Here is a 7,128-nt window from a genome sequence, read left to right on the forward strand (position 1 = left end):
AGAAATTTTATGTCCTAACACGATACCTTCTTGAACCATAAAGTGACATTTTTCCCAGTTAAGTTCAAGGTTCATTTCCTCACATCTTATTAAAACTCGTTTCAAATTTTTAAGGCAAATATGGAAAGAGTTACGGAATACCGAGAAATCATCCATAAATACCTCCATGATGTCTTCTACGAGTTCGTCAAAAATGGCCATCATGCAACGCTGAAAAGTAGCAGGAGCATTACATGATCCAGAAGGCATTCTACGATAAGCAAACGTACCATATGGACATGTGAATGTCGTTTTTTCTTGATCTTCAGAAGCTATTAGGATTTGAAAATAACCAGAGAGACCGTCTAAAAAGTAGTAGTACATGTGCCCGAATAATATTTCCAACATTTGGTTAATGAATGGAAGGGGGAAGTGATTTTTCTTGTGGCGTCATTCACCTTCCTATAGTAAATGCAAACTCTCCAACCTGTGACTGTCCTTGTTGGGATTAATTCATTCTTTTAATTGGTTACAATAGTCATGCCTCCTTTCTTAGGAACAACCTACACTGGACATACCCAAGAATTGTCAGAAATAGGATAAATTATTCCAGCATCTAGGAGTTTAATTACCTCAGCTTTAACAACTTCCTTCATGTTGGGGTTCAGTCGTCTTTGAGCTTGCACACATGGCTTATAATCATCTTCCATTAAAATTTTGTGGGCGCAAAAAGAAGGGCTGATCCCTTTAATGTCAAAAATTTTCCAAGCTATGGCTCTTTTGCGTTCTCTTAATACTTGGACATTAAATTTTCCAAGCTATGGCTCTTTTGCGTTCTCTTAATACTTGGAGCAATTCCTCTTTCTCCTTGGGTTGCAAGTTAAAAGAAATAATCACTGGTAATGTAGAATTATTTCCAAGGAATGCGTATTCCAAGTGATTTGGCAATTATTTAAGTTCCAGTTTGGGAGGTTCTTCAATAGAAGGTTTTTGCTTAAGTTCATTGTTTACTTTAATACCATCATATTCTGCTTGTTTTGGGGAGGGTTCATTGGAATTTAGTTCAGCTTTTATCTTACATATCTCATAATCATCATCATCTACCTCCTCTCCTTAGGCAAGACACAGTTCCAACGTGTCCTTATGTACGATTTTTTGAAAAGAATCTTGAGTAGCATGATCAATAGAGTTAATAAAATAAATGAGTCATCCTGTTCCCTAGAAAATCTCATGGCATCATAAATTTTAAAAATAATCTCTTCGTCACCTACTCTAAATACAAATTTACCATAACCCACATCAATAACAGCCCTAGCAGTGGCTAAAAATGGACGCCCTAAACTTAAAGGCACTTCAACATCTTCATCCATGTCCAGCACAACGAAATCAACAGGGAGTATAAATTTATCTACTTTTACAAGTACGTCCTCTATAATACCCCTAGGATATTTAACAGATCTATCAGCTAGTTGGATACTCATCCTAGTGGGTTTAAGTTCCCCAAGGCCAAGTTGTTTAAACATTTTATATGGCATCAAATTAATGCTAGTGCCTAAATAAGCTAGTGCCTTATCAATATTCAAACTACCAATTAAGCAGGGAATAGTAAAACTTCCTGGATCTTTCAGTTTGGTTGACAGTTTATTTTGGAGTATGGCCAAGCACTCTTCGTTAAGTTCTACTATAGATAAGTCTTCAAACTTCCTTTTATCTGTTAGAAGCTCCTTTAAAAATTTTGCATATGTAGGCATCTATGATATAGCTTCAACAAAAGGTAAGTTACTATACAGTTGTTTAAAAAGTTCAAGAAATTTACCGAATTGTGCATCCATGTGGTCTTTCTTCAACTTTACTGGATATGAGATTGGTAGTTTATATTCCTTTGGCATTGGATTGTCATTGTTTTCGGGTTCTACTTCCTCTCCCTTGTTTCTGTCAGCTTCTTGTAGTGGCTTCTTGTAGTGGCTTCTTTTCAGATTCAGCTAACACTTTTCCACTCCTTAGTGTAACTGCTTTGACATGCTCTTTTGGATTGGGTTTGGTGTTACTAGGTAGACTTCCTGGTGGTCTCTCTGAAATCATCTTAGCCAGCTGTCCAATTTGATTCTCGAGCCCTTGGATCGATGCTTGCTAATTTTTAAGTGCAGTTGCAGTGTTCTGAAAATGGGTTTCCACTATTGAAATAAATTTTGTTATCATCTCCTCAAGGTTCGGCTTTTTCTCTTGTTGGTAAGGTTGTTGTTAGAAGCTTGGAGGGGGTGGCGGTCTCTGATTCCCTTGGCCTTCCCATGAGAAATTTGGGGGGTTCCTCCAACATACATTGTAAGTGTTACTATAAGGGTTATTTTGAGGTCAAGGATTATTACCCATATAATTTAATTGCTCGTTTTCCATGTTGTGGCCATAGGGTGGGTTTCCTAAATTACTCGTTCCACCTCCACTTGCATCGCATTGCATTACTGGGTGAACCTATGAAGAACTAAGTAAACCATCAATTTTTCTATTCAAATGTTCTACATGATTAGAGATCATAGTGACCAAATCGACGTTTTAAAATGCCGTCTGTGTTCATCAATTTTGTCCTCATGACTTGCCATTGATAATTATTCAGTGACATCTCTTCTATAAATTCATAAGCCTCTTCAGGTGTTTTATTATTGATAGTTCTACCAGCAGCTGCGTCAATCATCTGTCTAGTCGAAGGATTCAGGTCGTTGTGAAAAGTTTGAACCTGTAGCCAAAGTGGTAACCCATGGTTAGGGCACTTTCTCAATAGATCATTGTGTCTCTCCCATGCATCATAGAGTGTTTCTAAATCCATCTGCATAAAAGAAGAAATATCATTCCTTAATTTAGCCATTTTAGCCGGCAGAAAGTATTTAAGCAAAAAATTTTCGGTCATTTGTTCCCAAGTGGTGATCGATCATCGTGGTAACGAGTGCAACCATTATTTAGCCTTATTCCTCAACGAAAAGGGAAACAACCGAAGGCGAATGGCATCATCAGAAATGCCATTGATCTTAAAAGTGTCGCAAAACTCCAGAAAATTTGTGAAATGAGCATTTGGATCCTTGTCTTGCAAACCATTAAACTAAACAAACTGTTATATCATTTGAATCGTGTTAGGTTTCAGTTCAAAATTATTTGCAGCAACAGCAGGTCTAACTATACTCGATTTAGCTCCTGTTAAATTAGGTTTAGCATAATCATACATAGTATGGGAGCAGGATTCTGATTTATTGGATCTGCGGCAACTACAGGAGGTAGCTGCTTACTCTGATTTTCAGCCATCCCCTCGGTTGCAGTTTGACTATTATCCTCTTGCCCTTCCTCTATGTATTGTAGGCTTCGCCTTATTTCTCTTCAGTTTCTACGAGCTGTACTTTCGATCTCACTGTCAAAGAGTAATGGTCCTGACGGGTTTCTTCTAGTCATAAACTATAAAAACCTATCAGCAGAAAACAAAAAAAAATTTAGTAAAATTAACAAAGCTAAAATAAAATTTAAATTCCAATAAAATAAATGGCTAAAGTAATAAAAAATAAGTGTTCCTAATATTTTAGTTCCCTGACAATGGCGCTAAAAACTTGATGTGATGTCTCGTGATAAGTTTTATGTTTATGATTGATCGTACTTGAAAAATAACTATTATCACGATAAAGGCAAGTGCACCTATCGAACAGTAGTATAGTTTATAGCAAGACCGGAATGTCGAACCCACAGGAACTAAAAGTACTAGTATTAACCTTTTTTTTTATTATCTAGCCTAAAAATAAGAGGATTTGTTTTAACTAAACTAATTAACTAAACTAAGAATGCACAAAACGTAAATTGGGGAAGTACTTTTGGGAAAACTGATTGATTTAGACAATACCCAAGGAAGAATCCACCTAGACTTCACTTGTTATTTGACTCTGAACTAGATGATTTATTCACTTGACTTGATCCGTAGAAATCCCTAATTTATATTATTATCTCTCTCGAGACTAACAACATCTAACCCTTGGTTGATTAATTGAAATCTCTTTCTAATTAAAACCCCTAGTGTTGCATTAACCTGATCTATAGATTCCCTTATTAGGTTTGACCCTAATCTGGCAGATTTATGTCGCTCTATGTCTAGGGGTGCAATCAACTCCGCTTAATTATGCTAGATCTACTCTTAGATAGGGACTTTTGCTCCTCTGAATAAGCACATCAATACTTGAATCAATATCCTGGAATATTAAAGCAAGAATTAAGAACACATAATTAAGAACAAATCAAGTTTTATCATATAATTAAGAAAATAATAATAAGATTCGTCTTAGGTTTCATCCCCCTTAGGTATTTAGGGGATTTAGTTCATATGTGTAAAAGAAAACATCTTAGAAGAATAATGATAACAAAACATAAAGAAAACCCAAAAACCTCTGAAGGAAATTGAAGAGAGATCTTCAGTTTTGAAGGAGAATTCAGCTTCTGAGATGGATCAAACGGCTTTCTCCGAGTAATTCCTTGCCTCATACTCCGTGTGTCCCTAATTTCCTTCTTCAAGATGTTTAAATAGGCTTTTGGATGCTTCCAAACCCTCAAAGGTGGCCATTTCCGAATAGAACTAAACTTGGGCTCGATAGGGCACGCCCGTGTGAGGTGGCTTAGGCCGTGTTTAGAGTCTGCTAAATAGAAACGGCCGTGTGGCGTGGCTTAGGCCGCGTTACAATCTGTTAAATAGACATGGGCATGTGGTCTACCCGTGCTAGGAAGTCCAGGCCGTGTTGATTTCCCACATTGACCCATTTTCTTCGTTTTTGGCCCGTTTCTCGCTCTTTTTGCTCTTCTATGCTCACCTAAGTATAAACATGAAATTAAAGGATTGCGAGCATCGAATTCCACAAATCTAATGATAATTCATCCAAAAATATGCTAAGAATGGGATAAAAATATGTATAAATTACGACTTATCAATATGTGTATGGCTATATAAATTCGTTAGTTATTTGTAAGCTTACGAATATGTACAAATGAATTGTGTCAACTGTACAGATAAGGAAATGAAATGGGTTTTATATATAACCTTCGGTAATGTTGGTTTTGCTTATGAATTTGGGTTATTAATTTGTACAGATATGATATGAATTATTTGAGTGTAATGATACTGATTAATTAAATAAGGTAACTTGTTTGATTCATAGTTATAATTTCGAATACCATAGTTATTAAATAACTATATGAGTTGATTGTTGGTAATTATGGAGCATGCACAATTTGTTGTTAAAGTGTACATGAGCATTAGTTATAAAAATTTAAAATTATTAATCTGAAATGCGTATCATATACTGAGCATATATCAACCAACTCACATATCATATCCAGAAACCACTGTTCCGACTAGGCCTTATTTCTGGATATTACACCATCCAACCCTGCACTTACCTCCGACCAACCCTGCACTACCTGTGGGGAATAACTCACCCACGCTATCCCTACACTTACAATGTTAACACCGGTTGCAGCACTAACTGAAATCCCAGCAAAGCTGCTAGTACATATACGGCTTTAAGCCTTTAGTAGTGGTATTATAATTGGCACAAAGCCATCGGTAACTGTAATAAGTTCGGCACACAGCCATGGGTAAATATGATCGACACAGAGTCATCGATAAATATGATAGGCACATAGCCACTAGTAAATACGATTTGCCCAAAGTCATAATCAATGTAGCATAGAGCCATATTTAGGTTGGCATAGAGCCATAATCAGATTAAACAACACTAAGCCGTTCATCGGTCCACAGTCGTCTCATGCGACCCATGCGACCTTAACAGATCAGTATTGGATCCGCAGTCGTCTCATGCGACCCGTGCGATCTTATCAGAACTTCCTCCGTATCAATGTCCCAACCCCATGCAATATGTCGTGTATGTCATGCTCAATCATCACACGTGTATGCAAAATGGCCATGCTTAGTAACAATCATTTAAACATATATTAAAAACATATCAGTCATACAACCACTGTCAAGTCAGTAGAGCACAGTCATACAATCACAGTCAATTCAATCAAATTCATAGTCCAAGTCAGTCATTTACCCACAAGGGCAAAACAGTCATTTTACCCTACAGGGGTATTTTTGTAATTTTACACTACAAGGTATTTCGCTAATTTTATAAATTGGGGGAATTTAGGTAATTTGATAAACTAGAGGTATTTCGGTAATTTTACAATCTAGGGATATTTTGGTAATTTTACAAATTAGGGTATTTCGGTAATTTTACAAATCAGGGGTATTTCAGTAATCTAAACAGTTTGGCCTAAACATGCTTATCGGCTCATTCAAAGGTTTACAGTTGCCCCGAGTGACTTTTACAACCCTAACAACCCTATCGGTGAAAATGGGCCCAATGCTCATTATTCGGCCCAAATGGGCCCACATGCTCGTACGGCCCAATTAGCCCAGGATTAGCTACGGCTATGCATACTACACAGCCCAGTCCAAAGTTTGTCACTTATTGAGGATTTTATCCATGCGAGGCCCACGAGTCCATTGGGCCCACACAGCCCACTTCAGCCCACTGAGACCCAGAATGGCCTATGCCATGTGCGCAACATGACAAGCCCCACTATTTTCCACCTAACAGTCAGATTTACACAAGCGGGCCCATTCGGCCCATTATGGCCTAAGCCCATGAATTCGTTCATGGTGGCCTTTTTCGCCATACACCCACGTTTCGTGGGCTCGGTTTACCGTGCGTGCAATCGCATGCTCTAAGTGTGACAGCCCTAATTTGACCCTAGTCGGGAAGTGGTTTTGGGACCACAAAACCGAGTCATAAAAATAATTAATTGTTATATTCTATGCTTATTATATGTGTACATGCATATGTGAAAGTTTCATGCTCTAATTTTGTCATTTGTATGTGAAATTATTAAATAGGACTTATGTGAAATAATTGTGGAAGGTGATAGGTAATTTTAAAAAGGGGTCTATTAATGCATGTCACAAAAAGTTTGGACTTGCATGTCAAATATCCAATTTTTTATTATGGTGGCCGGCTATAATGATTGTTGATGGGCAATATATATGTTTAATTAAATATTATAATAGGAATTTGCATTGTTTTGAAATAAAAAAATATTAATTGAAATAAGAAAAGAAGAACAAAAGGT

General features: G+C 37.0%; 1 non-coding gene across 1 annotated transcript; it reads left to right on the top strand.

Annotated features, from left to right (window-relative positions):
* The first annotated feature begins 2,726 nt into the window (after positions 1 to 2,726).
* Positions 2,727 to 2,833, top strand: LOC128295898 (small nucleolar RNA R71). Its single transcript, XR_008286447.1, has one exon. It is a non-coding gene; the product is annotated as a small nucleolar RNA R71 (small nucleolar RNA).
* The last annotated feature ends 4,295 nt before the right edge of the window (positions 2,834 to 7,128 follow it).

This window comes from Gossypium arboreum, chromosome 7 (assembly GCF_025698485.1).
Source record: "Gossypium arboreum isolate Shixiya-1 chromosome 7, ASM2569848v2, whole genome shotgun sequence".
Lineage (NCBI taxonomy): Eukaryota > Viridiplantae > Streptophyta > Magnoliopsida > Malvales > Malvaceae > Gossypium > Gossypium arboreum.